Source organism: Pristiophorus japonicus, chromosome 27 (assembly GCF_044704955.1).
Source record: "Pristiophorus japonicus isolate sPriJap1 chromosome 27, sPriJap1.hap1, whole genome shotgun sequence".
NCBI classification, from domain to species: Eukaryota; Metazoa; Chordata; class Chondrichthyes; family Pristiophoridae; genus Pristiophorus; species Pristiophorus japonicus.
Genome location: NC_092003.1, coordinates 1,263,521 through 1,289,292, shown reverse-complemented (window position 1 = coordinate 1,289,292; position 25,772 = coordinate 1,263,521). Strand labels below are relative to the sequence as shown.

General features: G+C 53.3%; 1 protein-coding gene across 5 annotated transcripts in view; it reads right to left on the bottom strand.

Annotated features, from left to right (window-relative positions):
• b3gat3 (beta-1,3-glucuronyltransferase 3 (glucuronosyltransferase I)) overlaps positions 1–25,772 on the bottom strand; it is a 201,486-nt gene that overhangs the window by 52,487 nt on the left and 123,227 nt on the right. For all 5 annotated transcript variants that reach the window (XM_070868078.1, XM_070868079.1, XM_070868077.1 and 2 more), the window contains one exon: positions 14,687–14,816. The gene's annotated coding sequence lies outside the window, so the exon portion shown is untranslated. The remainder of the gene's footprint in view (positions 1–14,686; positions 14,817–25,772) is intronic.

Below are 25,772 nucleotides of genomic sequence, written 5' to 3'. Positions count from 1 at the left end.
CGCTAAAAACGGCACTGGGTGCGTCGAGGATGCTCAGGTACATTGGGGCGATCCCGTCCGGACAGAATTCCTCATCGGCGCCAAGCCCTGAAACCTCCCTCAGGAGCCAGCGCCTCACAACTTGAACCGCTTCCGGGAAATCCCCCTCCGTGCCTTTCGGTTCTACGCGGAGGGAGGGGATTCCTGTACGGGCTGCTCCTGTACACCCTTCCACCTTGCCATCCTCACCTGCCGGCCGGACACTCCATGGCGCACCACCTTGCCGTCCGGAGGAGGCGGGGGTCCCCAATGGAGTGCTCTCCACGCGGGAGTTCTCCCTCTATTTATTGGGGACTTGGCCTGGAGGGTGTTGCACGGAGCAGTCCTGTGCAATCGATTTCTATGACGGTTCACGGACCCCCAGGCCGCTGCGATTTCTGGGGTCTAGAAGAATCCGTGTTCTATGTATATATAGATTGTGATAGGTTGCAGCCCCTATTCCATTATTTGAAGGGGCTGCTCCTCAAATTCTGGTTACACTTAATTCCCACGCTCCTGATCTTTGGGCACCCTGTGCGGAGGGGAGCGGGTAGGTCCGAGGGCCTCCTCGTAGGACTGCTCCTGGGCCTGGCCAAGGGGGCCATCAGCCGGACCAGACAGCGGGCGGGCGAGGGGGCCGTTCAGACCGGCTGCCTGCCTCTCTTCCGCAGTTACATCCGAGCCAGGGTGTCCCTGGAGATGGAGCACACGGTGTCCACCGGTACGCTTGCGGCCTTCCGCGAGAGGTGGGCGCCGGAGAGACTGGAGTGCTTCATTATAGCAGGGAACAGAATTTTAATTTGATTTGTTAAGCTTCTCTGAAAGTTGGTGTGTTAATTTGCGGGTTCTAGTGCCCTTACCAAAGAGGACACTTGGCTTAAAGTTGTAATTTAAAATAGTTGCAGAGCTGTTGCATTTTGAGTGGCTTAGCCAGTCACGTGATGTTCACAAGACTCAATAAAACCCCGGCCAGTTGGGTTCGGGGGATCCACGATGGGGCAGGTGGTTGTGAGCCTGGTGGACGAACTGGTAATGTGTCGTGTGATTGGTAAAGCTTTGTTAATAAACCAACTAGTTCTTAAAAGCAATGTGTTGCTATGAATGTTTAAGCAAAGAACCCATGAAGCAAATACATTACAAACTCATGCCTTAAGGGAATGGCCGAGCCCTTATCCTGAGACTGTGAGCCCTGGTTCTAGACTCCCCAGCCCGGGGGAAACACCCTCCCTGCATCTACCCTGTCAAGCCCTGTAAGTATTGTGTGTGTTTCAATGGGATCACCCTCTCATTCTTCTAAACTCCAGAGAATATCGGCCCAGTCTGCTCAATCTCTCCTCATAGGGCAATCCCCCCATCCCAGGAATCAGTCTGGTGAACCTTCGCTGCACTCCTTCTGTGGCCAGTATATTCTTCCTTAGGTAAGGAGACCGACACTGTGCACAATACTCCAGGTGTGGTCTCACCTGGGCCCTGTATAATTGCAGTAAGACATCTTTACTCTTATACTCAAATCCTCCTGTAATAAAGGCCAACGTACCATTTGCTTTAATCACTTGCTGTACCTGCAGGTTAACTTTCAGTGATTGGTACAAGGACCCCCAGGTCCCTCTGAACACCAACATTTCCCAATCTCTCACCATTTAAACAATAATCTATTCTATTCTATTTTTCCTACCAAAGTAGATAACTTCATATTTTTTCACATTGTATTCCATTTGCCATGTTCATCCTCATTCACTTAGTCTGTCTATATCCCCCTTGAAGCCACTTTACATCCTCCTCACAACTTACATTCCCATCGAGCTTTGTATCATCAGCAAACTTGGATATATTACACTTGGTCCCCTGATGGAGACCATTGATACAGATTGTGAGTAGCTGGGGCACAAGCACAGATCCTTGTGATACCCTTGTGAGCAAGGTTTCACTCTCCCATGGACTCTGTGATTGGGTTCCTGTCTCGCTCTGTGATTGGGTTCCTGTCTCGCTCTGTGATTGGGTTCCTGTCTCGCTCTGTGATTGGGTTCCTGTCTCGCTCTGTGATTGGGTTCCTGTCTCGCTCTGTGATTGGGTTCCTGTCTCGCTCTGTGATTGGGTTCCTGTCTCGCTCTGTGATTGGGTTCCTGTCTCGCTCTGTGATTGGGTTCCTGTCTCACGGACTCAATGCGAGGAGTATTCGGAGTATTGGGAATAAGGTGGACGAATTAACTGTGCAGATAGCAGTTAACGGATACGATGTGATTGGCATCACGGAGACATGGCTCCAGGGTGACCAAGGCTGGGAACTCAACATCCAAGGGTATTCAACATTTAGGAAAGATAGACAGAAAGGAAAAAAAGGCAGTCTGGCGTTGCTGGTTAAAGAAGAAATTAATGCAATTGTAAGGAAAGTCATTCGCTTGGATGATGTGGAATTGGTATGGGTGGAGCTACGGAATACCAATGGGCAGAAAACTCTAATGGGAGTTGTGTACAGACCTCCAAACAGTAGTAGTGATGTTGGGGAGGGCATCAAACAGGAAATTAGGAGTGCATGCAATAAAGGTGCAGCAGTTATAATGGGTGACTTTAATATGCACATAGATTGGGCCAGCCAAACTGGAAGCAATACGATGGAGGAGGATTTCCTGGAGTGCATAAGGGATGGTTTTCTAGACCAATATGTCGAAGAACCAACTAGGGGGGAGGCCATCTTAGCCTGGGTGCTGTGTAATGAGAGAGGATTAATTAGCAATCTCATTGTGCGAGGCCCCTTGGGGAAGAGTGACCACAATATGGTGGAATTCTGCATTAGGATGGAGAATGAAACAGTTAATTCAGAGACCATGGTCCAAAACTTAAAGAAGGGTAACTTTGAAGGTATGAGGCATGAATTGGCTAAGATAGATTGGCTAATGATACTTAAGGGGTTGACTGTGGATGGGCAATGGCAGACATTTAGAGACCGCATGGATGAACTACAACAATTGTACATTCCTGTCTGGTGTAAAAATAAAAAAGGGAAGGTGGCTCAACCGTGGCTATCAAGGGAAATCAGGGATAGTATTAAAGCCAAGGAAGTGGCATACAAATTGGCCAGAAATAGCAGCGAACCTGGGGACTGGGAGAAATTTAGAACTCAGCAGAGGAGGACAAAGGGTTTGATTAGGGCAGGGAAAATGGAGTACAAGAAGAAGCTTGCAGGGAACATTAAGACGGATTGCAAAAGTTTCTATAGGTATGTAAAGAGAAAAAGGTTAGTAAAGACAAACGTAGGTCCCCTGCAGTCAGAATCAGGGGAAGTCATAACGGGGAACAAAGAAATGGCAGACCAATTGAACAAGTACTTTGGTTCAGTATTCACTAAGGAGGACACAAACAACCTTCCGGATATAAAAGTGGTCAGAGGGTCTAGTAAGGAGGAGGAACTGAGGGAAATCTTTATTAGTCGGGAAATTGTGTTGGGGAAATTGATGGGATTGAAGGCCGATAAATCCCCAGGGCCTGATGGACTGCATCCCAGAGTACTTAAGGAGGTGGCCTTGGAAATAGCGGATGCATTGACAGTCATTTTCCAACATTCCATTGACTCTGGATCAGTTCCTATGGAGTGGAGGGTAGCCAATGTAACCCCACTTTTTAAAAAAGGAGGGAGAGAGAAAACAGGGAATTATAGACCGGTCAGCCTGACATCGGTAGTGGGTAAAATGATGGAATCAATTATTAAGGATGTCATAGCAGCGCATTTGGAAAATGGTAACATGATAGGTCCAAGTCAGCATGGATTTGTGAAAGGGAGATCATGCTTGACAAATCTTCTGGAATTTTTTGAGGATGTTTCCAATAAAGTGGACAAAGGAGTACCAGTTGATGTGATATATTTGGACTTTCAGAAGGCTTTCGACAAGGTCCCACACAGGAGATTAATGTGCAAAATTAAAGCACATGGGATTGGGGGTAGTGTGCTGACGTGGATTGAGAACTGGTTGGCAGACAGGAAGCAAAGAGTAGGAGTAAATGGGTACTTTTCAGAATGGCAGGCAGTGACTAGTGGGGTACCGCAGGGTTCTGTGCTGGGGCCCCAGCTGTTTACATTGTACATTAATGATTTAGACGAGGGGATTAAATGTAGTATCTCCAAATTTGCGGATGACACTAAGTTGGGTGGCAGTGTGAGCTGCGAGGAGGATGCTATGAGGCTGCAGAGTGACTTGGATAAGTTAGGTGAGTGGGAAAATGCATGGCAGATGAAGTATAATGTGGATAAATGTGAGGTTATCCACTTTGGTGGTAAAAACAGAGAGACAGACTATTATCTGAATGGTGACAGATTAGGAAAAGGGAAGGTGCAACGAGACCTGGGTGTCATGGTACATCAGTCATTGAAGGTTGGCATGCAGGTACAGCAGGCGGTTAAGAAAGCAAATGGCATGTTGGCCTTCATAGCGAGGGGATTTGAATACAGGGGCAGGGAGGTGTTGCTACAGTTGTACAGGGCCTTGGTGAGGCCACACCTGGAGTATTGTGTACAGTTTTGGTCTCCTAACTTGAGGAAGGACATTCTTGCTATTGAGGGAGTGCAGCGAAGATTCACCAGACTGATTCCCGGGATGGTGGGACTGACCTATCAAGAAAGACTGGATCAACTGGGCTTGTATTCACTGGAGTTCAGAAGAGTGAGAGGGGACCTCATAGAAACGTTTAAAATTCTGACGGGTTTGGATAGGTTGGATGCAGGAAAAATGTTCCCAATGTTGGGGAAGTCCAGAACCAGGGGTCACAGTCTAAGGATAAGGGGTAAGCCATTTAGGACCGAGATAAGGAGAAACTTCTTCACCCAGAGAGTGGTGAACCAGTGGAATTCTCTACCACAGAAAGTAGTTGAGGCCAATTCACTAAATATATTCAAAAGGGAGTTAGATGAAGTCCTTACTACTCGGGGGATCAAGGGGTATAGCGTGAAAGTAGGAAGGGGGTACTGAAGTTGCATGTTCAGCCATGAACTCATTGAATGGCGGTGCAGGCTAGAAGGGCTGAATGGCCTGCTCCTGCACCTATTTTCTATGTTTCTATGTTCAGTATTCACTAAGGAGGACACAAACAAACTTCCGGATATAAAAGGGGTCAGAGGGTCTAGTAAGGAGGAGGAACTGAGGGAAATCCTTATTAGTCGGGAAATTGTGTTGGGGAAATTGATGGGATTGAAGGCTGATAAATCCCCAGGGCCTGATGGACTGCATCCCAGAATACTTAAGGAGGTGGCCTTGGAAATAGCAGATGCATTGACAGTCATTTTCCAACATTCCATAGACTCTAGATCAGTTCCTATGGAGTGGAGGGTAGCCAATGTAACCCCACTTTTTAAAAAAGAAGGGAGAGAGATAACAGGGAATTATAGACCGGTCAGCCTGACATCGGTAGTGGGTAAAATGATGGAATCAATTATTAAGGATGTCATAACAGCGCATTTGGAAAGAGGTGACATGATAGGTCCAAGTCAGCATGGATTTGTGAAAGGGAAATCATGCTTGACAAATCTTCTGGAATTTTTTGAGGATGTTTCCAGTAGAGTGGACAAGGGAGAACCAGTTGATGTGGTGTATTTGGACTTTCAGAAGGCTTTCGACAAGGTCCCACACAAGAGATTAATGTGCAAAGTTAAAGCACATGGGATTGGGGGTAGTGTGCTGACGTGGATTGAGAACTGGTTGTCAGACAGGAAGCAAAGAGTAGGAGTAAATGGGTACTTTTCAGAATGGCAGGCAGTGACTAGTGGGGTACCGCAAGGTTCTGTGCTGGGGCCCCAGCTGTTTACACTGTACATTAATGATTTAGACGAGGGGATTAAATGTAGTATCTCCAAATTTGCGGATGACATTAAGTTGGGTGGCAGTGTGAGCTGCGAGGAGGATGCTATGAGGCTGCAGAGTGACTTGGATAGGTTAGGTGAGTGGGCAAATGCATGGCAGATGAAGTATAATGTGAATAAATGTGAGGTTATCCACTTTGGTGGTAAAAACAAAGACAGACTATTATCTGAATGGCGACAGATTAGGAAAATGGGAGGTGCAACGAGACCTGGGTGTCATGGTACATCAGTCATTGAAGGTTGGCATGCAGGTACAGCAGGCGGTTAAGAAAGCAAATGGCATGTTGGCCTTCATAGCGAGGGGATTTGAGTACAGGGGCAGGGAGGTGTTGCTACAGTTGTACAGGGCCTTAGTGAGGCCACACCTGGAGTATTGTGTACAGTTTTGGTCTCCTAACTTGAGGAAGGACATTCTTGCTATTGAGGGAGTGCAGCGAAGGTTCACCAGACTGATTCCCGGGATGGCGGGACTGACATATCAAGAAAGACTGGATCAACTGGGCTTGTATTCACTGGAGTTCAGAAGAATGAGAGGGGACCGCATAGAAACGTTTAAAATTCCGACGGGTTTAGACAGGTTAGATGCAGGAAGAATGTTCCCAATGTTGGGGAAGTCCAGAACCAGGGGTCACAGTCTAAGGATAAGGGGTAAGTCATTTAGGACTGAGATGAGGAGAAACTTCTTCACCCAGAGAGTGGTGAACCTGTGGAATTCTCTACCACAGAAAGTAGTTGAGGCCAATTCACTAAATATATTCAAAAAGGAGTTAGATGAAGTCCTTACTACTCGGGGGATCAAGGGGTATGGTGAGAAAGCAGGAAGTTGCATGTTCAGCCATGAACTCATTGAATGGCGGTGCAGGCTAGAAGGGCCGAATGGCCTACTCCTGCACCTATTTTCTATGTTTCGATGTGATTCAGAGTGTGACAAAGGTAAGTATCCCTCTTCGTCCTGTCTGCAGCCTTTGACACGGTTTACGACACCACCCTCTCCACCACTGTCCAGTCAGGTGGTTCTGCACTCGCCTGGTTCCATTCTTCTCTATCCAGTCGGAAACTGAACATCACCTTCAATGGCTACTCTTCCCGCTCCCACATTATCACCACTGGTGCCCCCAAGGATCTGTCCTTGGCCCCCTAATATTTCTCATCTATATGCTGCCCCTTGGCGACAACATCCGGAAACACAAAGTCAGTCTCCACATACATGCTGATGACACCCAGCTCCACCTCACCACCACTGCCTCTGATTTGTCAGACTGCTTGTCTGAGATCCAATCCTGGATAAGCAGAAATTTTCTCCAATGAAGATCAAAACCATTCTCTTTGGTCCCTGCCACAAAATCCGTTCTCTGCACACCGATTCCATCCCTCTCCCGGGAAACTGTCTCAGACTGAACCACACTGTTCACAACCTTTGCATCCTATCTGACCCTGAAATGAGATTTCAACCACATATCGGCAGCATAACTAAAACCACCTGTTTCCACCTCCGTAACATCGCTCACCTCCGCCCCTGCCTCACCTCATCCGTTGCTGCAACCCTCATCCGTGCCTTTGTTACCTCTAGACTTGAATTTTTCAACACTCTCCTGGCTGACCTCCCATTTTCCACCACATCCAAAACTCGGCTGCCCCGTGTCCTAACTCACACCCAGTCCCACTCACCCATCACCCCCTGTGCATACTGCCCCGTGTCCTAACTCACACCAAGTCCCGCTCACCCATCACCCCCTGTGCCCTAACTCGCACCCAGTCCCACTCACCCATCACCCCCTGTGCTCACTGCCCCCGTGTCCTAACTCGCACCCAGTCCCACTCACCCATCACCCCCTGTGCTCACTGCCCCGTGTCCTAACTCACACCCAGTCCCACTCACCCATCACCCCCTGTGCTCACTGCCCCGTGTCCTAACTCGCACCGAGTCCCGCTCACCCATCACCCCCTGTGCTCGCTGCCCCGTGTCCTAACTCGCACCGAGTCCCGCTTACCCATCACCCCCTGTGCTCACTGCCCCGTGTCCTAACTCGCACCGAGTCCCGCTCACCCATCACCCCCTGTGCTCGCTGCCCCGTGTCCTAACTCGCACCGAGTCCCGCTTACCCATCACCCCCTGTGCTCACTGCCCCGTGTCCTAACTCGCACCGAGTCCCGCTTACCCATCACCCCCTGTGCTCGCTGCCCCGTGTCCTAACTCACACCCAGTCCCACTCACCCATTACCCCCTGTGCTCACTGCCCCGTGTCCTAACTCGCACCCAGTCCCACTCACCCATCACCCCCTGTACTCACTGCCCCGTGTCCTAACTCACACCAAGTCCCGCTCACCCATCACCCCCTGTGCCCTAACTCGCACCCAGTCCCACTCACCCATCACCCCCTGTGCATAGTGCCCCGTGTCCTAACTCGCACCCAGTCCCACTCACCCATCACCCCCTGTGCATACTGCCCCGTGTCCTAACTCGCACCCAGTCCCGCTCACCCATCACCCCCTGTGCTCACTGCCCCGTGTCCTAACTCGCACCGAGTCCCACTCACCCATCACCCCGTGCTCGCTGACCTGTGTCCTAACTCGCACCGAGTCCCGCTCACCCATCACCCTCTGTGCTCACTGCCCCGTGTCCTAACTCGCACCGAGTCCCGCTCACCCATCACCCCTTGTGCTCGCTGTCCCGTGTCCTAACTCGCACCCAGTCCCACTCACCCATCACCCCCTGTGCTCACTGCCCCGTGTCCTAACTCGCACCCAGTCCCACTCACCCATCACCCCCTGTACTCACTGCCCCGTGTCCTAACTCACACCAAGTCCCGCTCACCCATCACCCCCTGTGCCCTAACTCGCACCCAGTCCCACTCACCCATCACCCCCTGTGCATAGTGCCCCGTGTCCTAACTCGCACCCAGTCCCACTCACCCATCACCCCCTGTGCATACTGCCCCGTGTCCTAACTCGCACCCAGTCCCGCTCACCCATCACCCCCTGTGCTCACTGCCCCGTGTCCTAACTCACACCAAGTCCCGCTCACCCATCACCCCCTGTGCCCTAACTCGCACCCAGTCCCACTCACCCATCACCCCCTGTGCATAGTGCCCCGTGTCCTAACTCGCACCCAGTCCCGCTCACCCATCACCCCCTGTGCTCACTGCCCCGTGTCCTAACTCACACCAAGTCCCGCTCACCCATCACCCCCTGTGCCCTAACTCGCACCCAGTCCCACTCACCCATCACCCCCTGTGCATACTGCCCCGTGTCCTAACTCGCACCCAGTCCCGCTCACCCATCACCCCCTGTGCTCACTGCCCCGTGTCCTAACTCACACCAAGTCCCGCTCACCCATCACCCCCTGTGCCCTAACTCGCACCCAGTCCCACTCACCCATCACCCCCTGTGCATAGTGCCCCGTGTCCTAACTCGCACCCAGTCCCACTCACCCATCACCCCCTGTACTCACTGCCCCGTGTCCTAACTCACACCAAGTCCCGCTCACCCATCACCCCCTGTGCCCTAACTCGCACCCAGTCCCACTCACCCATCACCCCCTGTGCATAGTGCCCCGTGTCCTAACTCGCACCCAGTCCCACTCACCCATCACCCCCTGTGCATACTGCCCCGTGTCCTAACTCGCACCGAGTCCCGCTCACCCATCACCCCCTGTGCTCGCTGCCCCGTGTCCTAACTCACACCCAGTCCCACTCACCCATTACCCCCTATGCTCACTGCCCCGTGTCCTAACTCGCACCCAGTCCCACTCACCTATCACCCCCTGTACTCACTGCCCCGTGTCCTAACTCACACCAAGTCCCGCTCACCCATCACCCCCTGTGCCCTAACTCGCACCCAGTCCCACTCACCCATCACCCCCTATGCATAGTGCCCCGTGTCCTAACTCGCACCCAGTCCCACTCACCCATCACCCCCTGTGCATACTGCCCCGTGTCCTAACTCTTACCCAGTCCCGCTCACCCATCACCCCCTGTGCTCACTGCCCCGTGTCCTAACTCGCACCGAGTCCCACTCACCCATCACCCCCTGTGCTCGCTGACCTGTGTCCTAACTCGCACCGAGTCCCGCTCACCCATCACCCCCTGTGCTCGCTGTCCCGTGTCCTAACTCGCACCCAGTCCCACTCACCCATCACCCCCTGTGCATACTGCGCCGTGTCCTAACTCACACCCAGTCCCGCTCACCCATCATCCCCTGTCCTAACTCGCACCCAGTCCCGCTCACCCATCACCCCCTGTGCTCACTGACCCCGTGTCCAAACTCACACCAAGTCCCGCTCACCCATCACCCCGTGCCCTAACTCACACCCAGTCCCACTCACCCATCACCCCCTGTGCATACTGCCCCGTGTCCTAACTCGCACCCAGTCCCGCTCACCCATCACCCCCTGTGCTCACTGCCCCGTGTCGTAACTCACACCCAGTCCCACTCACCCATCACCCCCTGTGCTCACTGCCCCGTGTCCTAACTCGCACCCAGTCCCACTCACCCATCACCCCCTGTGCTCACTGCCCCGTGTCCTAACTCGCACCCAGTCCCACTCACCCATCACCCCCTGTGCTCACTGCCCCGTGTCCTAACTCACACCGAGTCCCACTCACCCATCACCCCCTGTGCTCACTGCCCCGTGTCCTAACTCACACCGAGTCCCACTCACCCATCACCCCCTGTCCTAACTCGCACCCAGTCCCACTCACCCATCACCCCCTGTCCTAACTCGCACCCAGTCCCACTCACCCATCACCCCCTGTCCTAACTCGCACCCAGTCCCACTCACCCATCACCCCCTGTCCTAACTCGCACCCAGTCCCACTCACCCATCACCCCCTGTCCTAACTCACACCCAGTCCCGCTCACCCATCAACCCATGCTCGCTGCCCCATGTCCTAACTCGCACCCAGTCCCGCTCACCCATCACCCCCTGTGCTCGCTGACCTACATTACCTCCCGGTCCGTCAACGCCTCGATTTTACAATTCTCATCCTGGTCTTCAAATCCTTCCAGGGCCTCGCCCCTCCCCTATCTCTGTAACCTCCTCCAGCCCCTACATCCCTCCCAGATCTCTGCGCTCCTCCAATTCTGGCCCCTTGCCCATCCCCCGATTCCCATCGCTCCACCATCGGTGGCCGTTCCTTCAGCTGCCTGGGCCCCAAGCTCTGGAACTCCCTCCCTGAACCTCTCCGCCTCTCTCTCCTTTAAGACCCTCATTATAACCGATCTCTTTGACCCAGCTTTTGGTCGCCTGTCCTAATATCTCCTTATGCGGCTCAGTGTCTAATTTTGTTTCATAACTCTCCTGTGGAGCGCCTTGGGACGTTTTACACATTGAAAAGCTCCTGTATAAATGCAAGTTGTTGTGGTTTCATGGACAATGTGATTGGGTTGTTGTCTCATGCCAGGTACTCCCACACAGAGGGCACACGCATGTACAGACACACGCATGCATGTACACATCCACACATGTGCAGACACATACGTGCATACACACGTACACTCACGCACAGAAACACATGTACACACACACGTACACACACGCGCGCACACACACACACACGTACGCACACAGGCACACACACGCGCACGCACACACACACACACGTACACACGCGCGCGCGCACACACACACGTACACGCACACACACACGTACACGCACACAGGCACACACACGCGCACGCACACACACACACGTACACACGCGCGCGCGCACACACACACGTACACGCACACACACACGTACACGCACACAGGCACACACACGCGCACACACACACGTACACGCGCGCGCGCGCGCACACACACGTACACGCACACACACACACACGTACACGTACGCGTACGCACACACACACGTACACACACACGTACGCACACAGGCACACACACGCGCGCACACACACAGGCACACACGCGCGCGCGCGCACACACGTACACGCACACACACACACACACACGTACACGCACACACACACACACACACGTACACGCACACACACGTACACGCACACACACACACACGTACACGCGCACACACACACACACGTACACGTATGCGTACGCACACATGCACATCACGATACCTCAGCAAGCTGTGGCTGTTTGCTGTTTTATCGAGCTGGGATCAGTGCTCATTTTGTGATGGTTTTTTCTGTTGCCCTTACTGGGGCAGCTGATTGGCTCTCCCTCCCTCAGCTTCCCGAGAGCATGCAGACAGTATGAGCACACTCATTCCTGTCCTGCCTGCGCTGCTCAAAGCCACGAATTACACCAACGCTCTCGCCTTATGACATTTCAAAAGGTGAGTTTGTAATAATTTTCTGAGGGGGGGTGGGGGGGGGAAGAGGGAGGGGGCGGGAATTGGGAAACGATTATCGGCGAGAGGCTCGCTAGTATATCCACCATCCTGGTGAGGTCGGCAGAGATGTTTGAAAGAAATGGGGAGCAATACTGTGGACTTAAGAGGAGAGAGTTACGGGGGCAGGAGGAAAGTTTCCCCCAGCAGAAGGCTAAGACTTTGCAGGCAAGTGGTGCGTAGTGCAAAGACCGAGTGGTGAGGTGTGTGTCGATGCTGGCAGGGGTGTCCCAGACTGACAGCTAAACCTGCAACATGCTTGTTTTATTTCAATCCATTTGCGGATGGCCTGCGGCAGCCTACTTAGCAAAATAATTGAGGGGTGGTTCTTCAAGGCCGGCGCGACAAAGCTACTTTCGTTGCTGGCGTCGACCGTTCAAAGGGATACGGTGAAGATTTTGCACGGCAGGGTGCCCCGGGTACGCAGTCTCTCAGTCAGTCAGATGGCCCGCAACCTCTTCGCCCAGGCCTCGGGCCTGGCTGCTCAACGCCAGTTTGATGCGAGAGAGCGAGCGCTCACTTGTACAGAAATAACTTGCAATCAAATCGCAACTTTCACGACTTCAGGAGACGTCCCGAAGCCTCTTACCGCCAATGCAGTACTTTTCAAGTGTGGTCATTGAAGTGGGTTTTTCTCCCACTGCAGTGACATCAGCCCATAATCCAGGCGCACATTCCCAGTGCCAGCGCTGAGGGAGCGCCGCACTGTCAGAGGGACGGTGCTGAGGGAGTGCCGCACTGTCGGAGGGGTAGTACTGAGGGAGCGCCGCACTGTCGGAGGGGTAGTACTGAGGGAGCGCCGCACTGTCAGAGGGACGGTGCTGAGGGAGCGCCGCACTGTCAGAGGGACGGTGCTGAGGGAGTGCCGCACTGTCGGAGGGACGGTATTGAGGGAGCACCGCACTGTCGGAGGGGCGGTACTGAGGGAGCGCCGCACTGTCGGAGGGGTAGTACTGAGGGAGCACCGCACTGACGGAGGGGCGGTACTGAGGGAGCGCCGCACTGTCGGAGGGACGGTATTGAGGGAGCGCCGTACTGTCGGAGGGGCAATACTGAGGGAGCACCGCACTGTCGGAGGGGCAGTACTGAGGGAGCACCGCACTGTCGGAGGGACGGTATTGAGGGAGCGCCGTACTGACGGAGGGGCGGTACTGAGGGAGCGCCGCACTGTCGGAGGGACGGTATTGAGGGAGCGCCGTACTGTCGGAGGGGCAATACTGAGGGAGTACCGCACTGTCGGAGGGGCAGTTCTGAGGGAGCGCCGCACTGTTGGAGGGGCGGTACTGAGGGAGCGCTGCACTGATGGAGGGGCGTACTGAGGGAGCGCCGCACTGTCGGAGGGGCGGTACTGAGGGAGTGCCGCACTGTCGGTGGGGCAGTACTGAGGGAGTGCCGCACTGTCGGAGGGGCAGTACTGAGGGAGCCCCGCACTGTCGGAGGGGCAGTACTGAGGGAGCGCCGCACTGTCGGAGGGGTTTTCTTTCAGATGAGACGTTAAACCGAGGCCCCGTCTGCCCTCTCGGGTGGATGTAAAAGATCCCGGGGCCACTATTGGAAGAAGAGCAGGGGGAGTTCTCCCCGGTGTCCTGGGGCCAATATTTATCCCTCGACCAACATCACTAAAACAGACGATCTGGGTCATTATCACATCGCTGTGTGTGGGAGCTTGCTGTGCGACAATTGTCTGCCACGTTTCCCACATTACAACAGTGACTACACTTGAAAAGCAGTTCATTGGGTGTGAAGTGCGTTGGGACGCCCCGAGGTGGTGAAAGGTGGTGTACGAATTATTTCTCTCTCTCTTTCTTCGATCTCACACTGAAACAGTCAGGAAATCTTTGTCGCTGACAGCAGTGGAAGGTATGAACTGTTGCCTCATTTTGATCAGTAAACAAACAAAACAGTAGATTGCGTAACGTTATACAGAAGCGCTGTCAATCAAGCTGAATACGAGCTAGTTAGCGGGATTTGAGAGGTACAATTATCCAGTAAACGGGTGGGGAAATGCAGAGATAAGATTTTAAAATCGCTTTCAATTTTTAACGTGTGAACAGAAATATATTTTGCTTTGCCTTTGCTCCCGCCTGCTCACCACCCTTCTGTCAAACGTACGGAGCTGCTTATACATAATCCCACCCTCACACCCGGAGAAACCCAGAGTCCGAGAATTGTTCCCCAGTAAATTCGCAACTCACGGCTTCTGAACTTTCATTTTAAGTTTAGCTGGGTGAAAGTTTCTCGGCCGCCACTGGGTCAGGGTGTTGTGGGCTACGGGGCCCACTGCAGGGGTGCGGGGGTGGAGTTGGAGTTGAGGTACAGATTGGCCCTGATCCGTTTGAGTGGCGGAACAGGGAACAGGCACAAGAGGGGCTGAATGGCCTCCTCCTGCTCCGGTGGCCTTGTCCAGTCCAGCCGGGGACAGAGTAATTAGGAGTCAAAGCGGGTTTTGGAGCAAGGATTGCATTACCTGGTCCGGGCTATGCTTCACGACCGCCTCCGATTGGCCAATGAGGGTTGCTGGAGGGTCCCAGAATAAACAATATCCATTCCAACAGGGGACCCGTTCCCCAATGGGAACACTGTCGCTCCCACCACACCTGGAGTCGGATAAACAAAACATACATCAGAAACGCTTTCACGTGAACAAGCGAAGATTGGTTCTCTTCCCGTGTAAAACAGACAGACCCCAGCTTCCAATAGTACAGGCATCGGGCGGGAAAGTGGAGTTGAGGTTGGAGATCAGCCGTGATCTCATAGAATGGCGGAGCAGGCTCGAGGGGCACAGAAACAGGCCATTCGGGCCCATGCTGGTGTTTATGCTCCTCACAAGGCTCCCCCTCACCCCATCAACATACCCTTCTATTCCCTACTCCCGCATGTACTTATCCAGCTTTCCCTTAAAGGCATCTCTGCTCTCCGTCTCAACCACTGCATATATCGGATGGTCCCGGGGGGATGAGGGACTTCAGTGACGTGGAGAGACTGGAGAAGCCGGGGTTGCTGAGACGATTAAAGGAACATTTAATGGAGGTGTTCAAAATCACGAGGGGTTTTGACAGAGGTAGAGAGCTCCCACCACTCCCTGGGTAAAGAAGTTTCTCCTAAACTAGAGGTGATCCACAACTCAGCTGCCCGTGTCCAAACTCGCAAAGTGAAAGGTGCTACATAAATACTAGTTGTTGTTGTCACGCCATAAGGAGTTTGGCCGCGCGGTGGTTATACCGGACTGGCAACGCATAGGCCGTGAATTCCAGAACCAGCATGGATTCAATCAGTCCGGTTATTTCATAGAATTATCAACATAGGCAGTCCCTCGGGGCCGAGGGTGATTTTTGCTTTCCACAATAAAAATGAGTACTCAGGTGACTAATGAACTCATTTTACGCGGTGGAAGATGCCTGTGGGTGGATGTTTTTAACGTTGCACACCAGCCACCACACGGGCTTGACCGAGCGAGGTCTTGGTCCAGTGGCAAGGGTTAACCAGGACGACTGGAGACCTGCTCTGCTGCAATAGAATCATATAGCACAGGAGACGGCCCGTTGACTCATTGTGCTGGCTCTTCCCCCACAGCTCTGCAAAATTCTTCCTTTACAGGTATTTCTCCAATTCCACCTTCCGAAAATGACGCATTGAATCTGTTGCCAGCGCCCAATTGCAAACTGCGGGCCTGCACTGGGGAAATAACTGATCACATTAACGCGGGGCCAACTGGTCCTTTGGGGGAGGGAGCCTGTCACCCACCCACCCTGTGTTCACGCACTCGGTCGAGTGAACAATGTGTATGGGGGCCCTCACTACCCTCGCAGCAACAATCGCAGCCGAGCGAGACTCGCCCACACTCTGAGAGCAAACAGAAGAATTACTTTTTCAGAGCGGGCGAGTGCCTTGGCCCTGGTATCCACGCCGTGCGCACTCTTCGACTGGGGACTTCCATCTCCTCATCCCACGGTCAACCCCTCTCTTCGGAGATTCCCAGATACATCAGAACATAAGTAATAGGAGCAGGAGTCGGCCCCTCGAGCCTGCTCCGCCATTTAATACGATCATGGCTGATCCGATCATGGACTCAGCTCCACTTCCCCGCCCGCTCCCCATAACCCCTTATCGGTTAAGGAACTGTCTATCTCTGACTCAAATTTATTGGTGCTTGGTGCAAAATTAGGAGCAATGCTTGTACTGCCAAACCATCGGATCGGCAACGAAACCGGCCAACTCACTTCACCCAACAGAGGGGACCGTCCTCTCATCAGAGTTTCAACACAAACCCCGAATAGGGAGAAGGCAGATCTTTAACTCACTGCACCGGGAACAGCCTTTCCTCGTTTGCGGAGATGCCTTTTTGTATCGTGTTGTGCAATAACACAACAAAAATGGCATACGGTGTCCCGGGGTCAATATTTATCCCTCAACCAGCGTCACTATAAGACACATTCTCTGGGTCATTATCACATTGCTGTGTGTGGGAGCTTGCTGTGCGTACATTGGCTGCCGCGTTTCCCACATTACAACAGTGACTACATTCCAAAAGCACTTCAGAAACAACTTATAAGCGCCTTTAAACAGGCCAAGGTGCTGAATACATCATTGGTTGTAAAGGACGTTGGGAGGTTGTTTAAATTGTATGGGGCCACACCACTAACTTTGCAGCAACAATCGCAGTCAAGTCTCACCCACATCCCGAGAACAGACACAAGAAAGAATTACTTTTTCATGGCCCCAGTGCTCTCCACCTCTCTTTCCTCCTCGTTGACCAAGCTTTTGGTCACCTGCCCTAATATCAAACCCCTTCCCATTTACTCCCGGGGGGTGGGGGGTGCAGTTTGTTGGGGGGGTGGAGCAGGTTGACCGGGGGTGGGGGGGGGGGGCAGTTTGCCGGGGGTCAGTAGAGTGTGGGGTAGGGCAGAGTGGGGCAGTTTGTTGGGGGGGTGGAGCAGGTTGACCGGGGGTCAGTAAGAGTGTGGGGTAGGGCAGAGGGGCAGTTTGGTGGGGGGGTGGAGCAGGTTGACCGGGGTCAGTAGAGTGTGGGGTAGGGCAGTTTGGTGGGGGGGTGGAGCAGGTTGACCGGGGGTGCAGCAGGTTGACCGGGGGTCAGTAAGAGTGTGGGGTAGGGCAGTTTGGTGGGGGGGTGGAGCAGGTTGACCGGGGGTCAGTAGAGTGTGGGGTAGGGCAGTTTGGTGGGGGGGTGGAGCAGGTTGACCGGGGGTGCAGCAGGTTGACCGGGGGTCAGTAAGAGTGTGGGGTAGGGCAGAGGGGCAGTTTGTTGGGGGGGTGGAGCAGGTTGACCGGGGGTCAGTAAGAGTGTGGGGTAGGGCAGAGGGGCAGTTTGGTGGGGGGGTGGAGCAGGTTGACCGGGGTCAGTAGAGTGTGGGGTAGGGCAGTTTGGTGGGGGGGTGGAGCAGGTTGACCGGGGGTGCAGCAGGTTGACCGGGGGTCAGTAAGAGTGTGGGGTAGGGCAGTTTGGTGGGGGGGTGGAGCAGGTTGACGGGGTCAGTAAGAGTGTGGGGTAGGGCAGAGTGGGGCAGTTTGTTGAGGGGGGTGGAGCAGGTTGACGGGGTCAGTAAGAGTGTGGGGTAGGGCAGAGTGGGGAGCCAGTTGCGCACAGACCAATCAGAACGTTGAGTGTACGGTGTTGAGTTGGATCGGTGCCTACCCCCATTCTGGCCACTCACAACCTGCTCACCAACACAACGTCACACAGGGCGAAGGTTTCAGTGAATTGTACAGATTTGCATATTTGTCCCACAGGCATTGAATCATTAATCTAGTCATACAATCTGAACTACCACCTCAGGCCGAGATTTACACCAAACACAACTGATTTACTAGTTGCTGTGGGCTAAACTGTGTGTCCCGACTGAAGATGAATGAACAGGAATTTCTACTCAAGTGTCACGTTTCAAATTCTACAGAGCAAAGATTAATTGGAATTCCATACAATGGGAGTGAATGGGAAGGGGTTTGGGTCCATTGGGATTGTGTACAATGGGAGTGAATGGGAAGGGGTTTGGGTCCATTGGGATTGTGTACAATGGGAGTGAATGGGAAGGGGTTTGGGTCCATTGGGATTGTGTACAATGGGAGTGAATGAGAAGGGGTTTGGGTCCATTGGGATTGTGTACAATGGGAGTGAATGGGAAGGGGTTTAGGTCCATTGGGATTGTGTACAGTGGGAGTGAATGGGAAGGGGTTTAGGTCCATTTTGATTGTGTACAATGGGAGTGAATGGGAAGGGGTTTAGGTCCATTTTGATTGTGTACAGTGGGAGTGAATGGGAAGGGGTTTGGTCCATTGGGATTGTGTACAGTGGGAGTGAATGGGAAGGGGTTTGGTCCATTGGGATTGTGTACAGTGGGAGTGAATGGGAAGGGGTTTGGGTCCATTGGGATTGTGTACAGTGGGAGTGAATGGGAAGGGGTTTGGGTCCATTGGGATTGTGTACAGTGGGAGTGAATGGGAAGGGGTTTGGTCCATTGGGATTGTGTACAGTGGGAGTGAATGGGAAGGGGTTTGGTCCATTGGGATTGTGTACAGTGGGAGTGAATGGGAAGGGGTTTGGTCCATTGGGATTGTGTACAGTGGGAGTGAATGGGAAGGGGTTTGGTCCATTGGGATTGTGTACAGTGGGAGTGAATGGGAAGGGGTTTGGTCCATTGGGATTAATTTTCCGTGTCTCAATTTCCTCTACAAGTATAAACTGAAAAGCAGAGAGGTAATGATAAACATTAATCGAACCTTGTTTAGACCACACGTGGAGTTACTGTGCACAGCTATGGTCTCCATATTAAAAGGATAGTACAGTATTAGGCGGTCCCTCATATCGAGGATGACCTGCTTCCACACCAAAAAGGATGAGTTCCCAGGTGTTTCAATGAGGGACCTGACATTCCAGGTCCCGAACTACATCCTGAAGGGAGGAAGATGCCTGTGGGTGGATTCTTTTAACATGGGGTGGCCGTTGCACACCAGCCACCACACGGGCCTGACAGAGCGAGGTCTTGATCAGTGGCAAGGGTTACCCAGGACTGGAGACCTGCTCTGCTGCACGGACCCAGTGTGCTCACATGCTCCTACTATCCATAGATCAGTGTGGGCTGGCCCGTGCTGCCCCTGGGCCCTCGCCTCTTCTGGGCCCCGATCTCTCACTGCTCCTCCGCCCCGATCTCTCGCCGCTCCTCCGCCCCGATCTCTCGATACTCCTCCGCCCCGATCCCTCGCCGCTCCTCCGCCCCGATCCCTCGCCGCTCCTCCGCCCCGATCTCTCGATACTCCTCCGCCCCGATCTCTCGCCGCCCCGATCTCTCGCCGCTCCTCCGCCCCGATCCCTCTCCGCCCCGATCAAAAATGGAGCAGTCAGAAACAGGACATCAATTAGTCTCCCCTTATCTTGGAGACATCAAATATCGACAGTGTTATTTGAAATATCAAAATATTAAACTCCAGCACAGTTGAAGGGTTATCAGCAGAAACAAACGGCAACTAACAGAATGAACACGATTCAGTCAGGATGTGAATAACAGCAGAATCCAACCCCTGCAATCACTTGTGAACTTGCTGGTGTTTCAGCAGGTTGGGTGACCGAGTGAATCCCTTCCCACACACTGAGCAGGTGAATGGCCTCTCCCCAGTGTGAACTCGCTGGTGTTTCAGCAGGTTGGGTGACTGAGTGAATCCCTTCCCACACACTGAGCAGGTGAATGGCCTCTCCCCAGTGTGAACTCGCTGGTGAGTCAGCAGGCTGGAAGAGTGAGTAAAAGGATACAGAGGCACTGGAGAAGGTGCAAGAGAGATTTATAAGGATGATACTAGAACTGAGAGGTTATAACTTATCAGGATTATCTGAAGAGCCTCGGGCTCTTCTCTCTCGAAAAGCGAATGCTGAGGGGTGACCTGGTTTGGATGGAGTTCGATAGGGTAGACGTAGAGAAGATGTTTGCACTTGTGGGGGAGACCAAAACTGGGGTCCATCAGATAGTCACTGATAAACACAATGGGGAATTCAGGAGAAACTTCTTTACCCAGAGAGCGGTGAGAATGTGGAACTCGCTGCCACAGGGAGGGGTCGAGGTGAATATTGGCAGAATATTGAGGTGTTGGCAGAGGAAACAAAGGCGACATGAGGGGGAAAAAAATGTACGCAACGAGTGGTTAGGACCTGGAATGCACTGACTGAGGCAGACTCAATCGTGGCTTTCAAAAGGGAAGTGGATAAGAACCTGAAGGGAAATAATGTGTGAAATATGGGGAAAGGGCGGGGAAGGGGGGGTACTGGCTGAGTTGCTCTGACAGACAGCCGGCACGGGCTCGATGGCCCAATGGCTTCCTTCTGTGCTGTAACCGTTCTCTGATTCTAATAGCAGAGATGTATTAAAGTGGAAGCTGGATAAACACTCGAGGGAGAAAGGAATAGAAGGATGGGGTGATGGGGGAGAGGGAGAGGGGTGGGAGGGGGCTGGTGTGGGGAATAAATCCCGGCACGGAGCGGTGGGACATAAACCCCGGCACGGAGCGGTGGGGAATAAATCCCGGCACGGAGCGGTGGGGCGTAAACCCCGGCACGGAGCGGTGGGGAATAAATCCCGGCACGGAACGGTGGGGAATAAATCCCGGCACGGAGTGGTGGGGCGTAAACCCCGGCACGGAGCGGTGGGGAATAAATCCCGGCACGGAGCGGTGGGACATAAACCCCGGCACGGAGCGGTGGGGCGTAAACCCCGGCACGGAGCGGTGGGGCGTAAACCCCGGCACGGAGCGGTGGGGCCCAGTAGCCTGTTTCTGTGCCGTACATAGAATCACAGAAATTTACAGCACAGAAGGAGGCCATTCGGCCCATCGTGTCCGCGCCGGCCGACCAAGAGCTACCCAGCCTAATCCCACTTTCCCGCTCTGGGTCCGTAGCCCTGTAGGTTACGGCACTTCAGGTGCACATCCAAGTACTGTTTAAATGTGGTGAGGGTTTCTGCCTCTACCCCCCTTTCAGGCCGTGAGTTCTACCCCAGACCCCCACCGCCCTCTGGGTGAAGGAATTTCCCCTCAAATCCCCTCTAAACCTCCCCCCAATTGCTTTAAATCTGTGCCCCCTGGTTGTTGACCCCTCTGCCAAGGGAAACAGGTCCGTCCTATCCACTCTATCCAGGCCCCTCATCATTTTATACACCTCAATCAGGTCTCCCCTCAGCCTCCTCTGTTCCAAAGGAAAACAACCCCAGCCTATCCAATCTTTCCCCATCGCTAAAATTCCCCAGTCCCGGCAACATCCTGATCAAGGTGGCCTGTCGGGTAGGGCAGTGCATGTAGGGCCGGGAAAGATAATCAAAGTCAAATAAGGCAGCTTCCACTGCGGCCTTGGAGTGCCGGGCAGCCCGAGGCCTTCCTGCGAGCTGATTGGGCCCTGTCAGACCCACGGCCGATTACTGAGAAGACCACGGCTTTTAGTCTTGCTCAGTTTCAAGAAAAATAAAAATTCAATGTGGTTTCCAAAAAAAAACCACGCAGGAACATGTAGGCTGCCTGTCTGGTGGGGGTTTTCTCCCTTATTTACATTTCTCAGGCGGATCTTATCGGCTTATTGTAGAGGGAAGGGATTTAAAGACCGCATTTCAGTCTCGGGGAAAGGAGTCGAGGGATGGGTCCATGACTCCGGACGCAGGGAAATCGGCAAACTGGCCAGGACATGGCTAACGCCATTTCTCTGGGTTTGTCAATTTTCAGCATTATTGTCCGTAACTTTGCCCCTGCTTTCACTCGAGAGATGGTTTGAACGTGAGATGTGACGCAAGAGCCAAGTGCGAGGGGGAGAGGAGAGGGGGAAGAGGAGAGGGTAGGTGAGGGGAAGGGGGAAGGAGGAAGAGGAGAGGGGGGGGAAAGAGGAGAGGAGGAGGGGGGGGAAAGAGGAGAGGAGGAGGGGGGGGAGAAAGGAGAGGGGGAAGAGGAGAGGGGGAAGAGGAGAGGGGGAAGAGGAGAGGGGGAAGAGGAGAGGGGGAAGAGGAGAGGGGGAAGAGGAGAGGGGGAAGAGGAGAGGGGGAAGAGGAGAGGGGGAAGAGGAGAGGGGGAAGAGGAGAGGGGGAAGAGGAGAGGGGGAAGAGGAGAGGGGGAAGAGGAGAGGGGGAAGAGGAGAGGGGGAAGAGGAGAGGGGGAAGAGGAGAGGGGGAAGAGGAGAGGGGGAAGAGGAGAGGGGGAAGAGGAGAGGGGGAAGAGGAGAGGGGGAAGAGGAGAGGGGGAAGAGGAGAGGGGGAAGAGGAGAGGGGGAAGAGGAGAGGGGGAAGAGGAGAGGGGGAAGAGGAGAGGGGGAAGAGGAGAGGGGGAAGAGGAGAGGGGGAAGAGGAGAGGGGGAAGAGGAGAGGGGGAAGAGGAGAGGGGGAAGAGGAGAGGGTAGGTGGGGGAGAGGGTAGGTGGGGGAAGGGTAGGGGAGGGGAGAGGAAGCTGCTTTCATTGGCTCGCTGAATCGAAGGTGAGCATGGAATTGGTGCTGTGAGCTCAGGCCCGGTGATTCTGAAACCACCGTGTGACTGAAGCTGGGTTGTCGCTGGGATGCCGGAGGCGGGGGGGGGGGGCAGTCAGAGTTACTGAGACAGCACATACGCTGGATGGACTACTTCACTTTCTCCTCCCTCCCCATCTCCCGATAAACCTGAGTGAGTACAGCATCGATTGATTGTCATATTTATATAATAATCGTTCGTTAAATAATTATGTATTCAGTGAGGTGGGGAGACTGGAGAAGCCGGGGTTGTTCCCCGTGGAGCAGAGAAGGTTAAGGGGGAGATTTGATCGAGGTGTTCACAATCACGGGGGGTTCTGACGGAGTAAATCAGGAGAGACTGATCCCGGGGGCAGGAGGGCCGGTAACCAGAGGGACACGGATTGACGATAATCGGCAATGGAACCAGAGGGGGAGACGAGGAGAATGTTTTTACGCAGCGAGTTGTTGTGATCGGGAACGCGCTGCCTGAAAGGGCGGTGGGAGCAGATTCAATCGTGACTTTCAAACCGGGAATTGGATCAATACTGGAACAGGAGAAATGTGCCGGGGCTGTGGGGAAAGAGCAGGGGGGAGTGGGACTGATTGGATCGCTCTGTCACAGAGCCGGCACAGATCGGGCTCGAGGGGCCCAATGGGATCCTCCTGTGCGGTAAGAGTCTATGAATTCCAAAGGCTATGATTCTAAAGGCTAATAAAACATTTCAGGATCAGCCGAGGTTGTGTTTCATTTGAGCTGGGGTCGGTGGCCATCCGAAGATGATATTTATTATAGAATTGTGAATACTCCAAGCTGGAAAAACATGTACAGAAAAAATATTTTAAAACGGCATTTTCAACAAATGTATTTAAACAAACGATGAATATTTCGCTTGACGGGCTGGGAGGGGACTACAAAGAATTGCCGAGGGAGTGCGCTGATGAAACACGGTACCAAGTGTGTATCTGACGCTCACCGTTAAGAATGACGGTGCTTTAACAGCCTGCCCATGTGTAATCCGATACAAGACAACAGGAAGGTAGAAAACCAGGCCGCTTTGAGGCAGACAGGCCACAAATAAATAGAAATATTGCTTTTAAACGGGGAACTGTTTAAACGCGAAAACAATTTGATCGGGTAGATCGAGAGAAACTATTCCCTCGGGTGGGTCAGTCCAGAACAAGGGGGTGTCACCTTACCATTAGAGCCCGGCCGTTCAGGGTGATGTCAGGGAGCACTACTTCACACAAAGGGCCGTGGGAATCGGGAACTCTTGATGCTGTTGAGGCCGGGGGTCAATTGGACATCTCAAAGCGGAGATGGATGGATTTTTGTTGGGTAAGGGTATTAAGGGTTATGGAATCAAGGGGGATGGATGGAGTTAAAACACAGATCAGCTGTGAACAGTGGAACAGGCTCGAGGGGCTGAATGGCCTCCTCCTGTTCCTGTGTAACAGGCTCGAGGGGCTGAATGGCCTCCTCCTGTTCCTAATGTAACAGGCTCGAGGGGCTGAATGGCCTCCTCCTGTTCCTGTGTAACAGGCTCGAGGGGCTGAATGGCCTCCTCCTGTTCCTGTGTAACAGGCTCGAGGGACTGAATGGCCTCCTCCTGTTCCTAATGTAAAAGGCTCGAGGGGCTGAATGGCCTCCTCCTGTTCCTGTGTAACAGACTCGAGGGGATGAATGGCCTCCTCCTGTTCCTAATGTAACAGGCTCGAGGGGCTGAATGGCCTCCTCCTGTTCCTAATGTAACAGGCTCGAGGGGCTGAATGGCCTCCTCCTGTTCCTGTGTAACAGACTCGAGGGGCTGAATGGCCTCCTCCTGTTCCTGTGTAACAGACTCGAGGGGCTGAATGGCCTCCTCCTGTTCCTAATTAACAGGCTCGAGGGGCTGAATGGCCTCCTCCTGTTCCTAATGTAACAGGCTCGAGGGGCTGAATGGCCTCCTCCTGTTCCTGTGTAACAGACTCGAGGGGCTGAATGGCCTCCTCCTGTTCCTAATGTAACAGGCTCGAGGGACTGAATGGCCTCCTCCTGTTCCTAATGTAAAAGGCTCGAGGGGCTGAATGGCCTCCTCCTGTTCCTGTGTAACAGACTCGAGGGGATGAATGGCCTCCTCCTGTTCCTAATGTAACAGGCTCGAGGGGCTGAATGGCCTCCTCCTGTTCCTAATGTAACAGGCTCGAGGGGCTGAATGGCCTCCTCCTGTTCCTGTGTAACAGACTCGAGGGGCTGAATGGCCTCCTCCTGTTCCTGTGTAACAGACTCGAGGGGCTGAATGGCCTCCTCCTGTTCCTAATTAACAGGCTCGAGGGGCTGAATGGCCTCCTCCTGTTCCTGTGTAATGGACTCGAGGGGCTGAATGGCCTCCTCCTGTTCCTAATGAACAGGCTCGAGGGGCTGAGGTTCCCATGTTCTGAAATGCTGTTTAATTATGGCGGATGATTAAGTTTACCATTTGCCAAATATTTTCTTGTGGGCCTTAGAGTATTTGCTGTGCTCTCATTCCCCGTCAGTGGATATAAATCCCTTCTACAGGAATGATTCAGGGGCAATCCCTCTAACACAGAATCACACAGGAGGATCCCATTGGGCCCATCGAGCCCGTGCTGTGCCGGCTCTGTGACAGAGCGATCCAATCAGTCCCACTCCCCCCTGCTCTTTCCCCACAGCCCCGGAACATTTCTCCTGTCCCAGTATTGATCCAATTCCCGGTTTGAAAGTCACGATTGAATCTGCTCCCACCGCCCTTTCAGGCAGCGCGTTCCCGATCACAACAACTCGCTGCGTAAAAACATTCTCCTCGTCTCCCCCTCTGGTTCCATCGCCGATTATCGTCAATCCGTGTCCCTCTGGTTACCCGCCCTCCTGCTCCTGGGAACAGTTTTTCCCACCTAGCCTTCATAATTTTAAACTTCTCAATCAAATTTCCCCTTAACTTTCTCTGCTCTAAAAAAGAACAATATGCATTTCTATAGCGCCTTTCACGACCACCGAACATCTCAAAGCGCTTTACAGCCAATGAATGCTTTTGGAGTGCAGTCACTGTTGTAATTGTAAGGGGAACAACTCCGGCTTCTCCAGTCTCCCCAC